The sequence below is a fragment of the Propithecus coquereli genome, unplaced genomic scaffold (assembly GCF_000956105.1).
Source record: "Propithecus coquereli isolate 6110/MARCELLA unplaced genomic scaffold, Pcoq_1.0 Scaffold6, whole genome shotgun sequence".
Lineage (NCBI taxonomy): Eukaryota > Metazoa > Chordata > Mammalia > Primates > Indriidae > Propithecus > Propithecus coquereli.
This window is the reverse complement of record NW_012151951.1, coordinates 6,850,118-6,852,365: the sequence shown is the minus strand read 5'-3', so window position 1 is coordinate 6,852,365 and position 2,248 is coordinate 6,850,118.

The following is a 2,248-nucleotide window of genomic DNA, read 5'->3' as shown; positions in this document are numbered from 1 at the left end:
AACAAGTCTCTACAAATTCCAAAAGAGAAATCATATCAGGTATCTTTTCTGACCACAATAGAAGTAGAAATCAATAACAAGAGGAACCTCAGAAAATACACAAACACATGGAAATTAAACAAGATGCTCTTGAACGAGCAATGCGCCAATGAAGAAATTAAGAAGAAAAAAAAATTTTTTGAAACAAATTAAAATGGAAATACAACATCCCCGAATCTATGGGATATGGAAAAAGCAGTACTAAGAAGAAAGTTTATAGCAATAAATGCCTGTATCAAAAAAGTAGAAGGACTTCGAATAAACAAACTAACAGTGCACCTCAAGGTGCACTAGAAAAGCAAGAACAAACTAAACCCAAAAAATAAATAATAAAGATGAAAGCAAAAATAAATGAAATTGAGACTTAAAAAATATAGAAGATCAATGAAATGAAAAGTCAGTTTTTTGAAAAGATAAACAAAATTGAAAAATCTTTAGCTGGACTAAGAAAAAAAGAAAAGACTCCCCCCAAAACAAAATCAGAAACAAAAAGGGAGACATAACAACTACAGATTTCAAAATACAAAGGATCATTAGAGACTATTATGAATGATACTACAACAAATTGGAAAACATAGAAGAAATGGATAAATTTCTGGACATATAAAACCTACTGAGATTAAACTATATTAGAGGTTCATGAAGAAATAGAAAACCTCAACAAACCAGTAACAAGTAATATCAAAGCAGCAATAAAAAGTCTTCCATCAAAGAAAAGCCCAGGATCTGATGGATTCACCAAACTTATTCCATGAGGTCAGTATCATCCTGATACCAAAACCAGACATGGACACAACAAAAAAAGAAAACTACAGACCAATATACTTGATGAACATAGATGCAAAAATCATCAACGGAGTACCAGCAAACCAAATCCAACAGTACATCAAAAAGAAAACATACGATGATCAAGTGGGATTTATCCTAGGAACACAAGGATGGTTCAACATGTGCAAATCAATAGACATGATACATCACATCAACAGAATGAAGGACAAAAACCATATCATCTCAGTAGATGCAGAAAAAGCATTTAATAAAATTTGACATCCCTTTATTACAAAAAAACCTCAACAAACTAGGCATGAGGGAACATATCTCAATATAATAAAGGCCATATATGACAAACCCACAGCTAACATCGTATTGAATGAGGAAAAACTGAAAGCCTTTCCTGTAAGAACTAGACCAAGACAAGGATGCCCACTGTCACCACTCTTCTTTAATACAGTACTGAAAGTTCTAGCCAGAGAAATCACACAAGAGAAAGAAAAAAAGGCTACTAAATTGGAATAGAGGATTTCAAATTGTCCTTCATTGCAGACTACATGATTTTATATCTAGAAAAACCTAACTACTTCACCAAGAATATCTTAGATATGATAAATAAATTTAATAAAGTGCAGGATACAAAATCAATATACAAAATCAGTAGCATTTCAATGCACCAATAATGAAGTAGCTGAGAAAAAAAAATCAACAGGGCAATCTCACTTACTATAGCTACCAAAAAATACTTAGGAATAAATTTAACCAAGGAGGTGAAACATCTCTATAAGGAAAACTGGAAAACGCCGATGAAAGAAATTGAAGAAGACACAAACAAATGGAAAGACATCCCATACTCATATATCAGAAGAATTAATATCATTAAAGTTACCATACAACCCAAAGAAATCTACAGATTCAATACAATCCCTATCAAAACACCAATGTTGTTTTTCACAGAAATATAAAAAACAATTTTAAAATTCATATGGAACTATAAGAACTTGAACAGCCAAGCAATCCTAAACAAAAAGAACAAAGCTGGAGGCATTACACTACCTGACTTCAATATATTACAAGGCTATAGTAACCAAAACAGCATGGTATTTATATAAAAAAAGACATATAGATCAATGGAACAGAATAGAGAGCGCATAAATAAATCCACATATTATAGAAAACTGATTTTTAACACAGGCACCAAGAGCATGCAGTGGGGAAAGGACATCCTCTTCTATAAGTGGTACTGGGAAAACTGAATATATATTTGTAGAAGAATGAAACTAGACTCCTATTTTTCACCATATACAAAAGTCAACTTAAGATGGACTTAAACATAAAACCCAAAACTATAAAACTATTAGAAAAAAACATAGGGGAAATCCTTCAGAACATTGGTCTAGGCAAAGATTTTATGGCTAAGACCTCATAAGCACAGGCA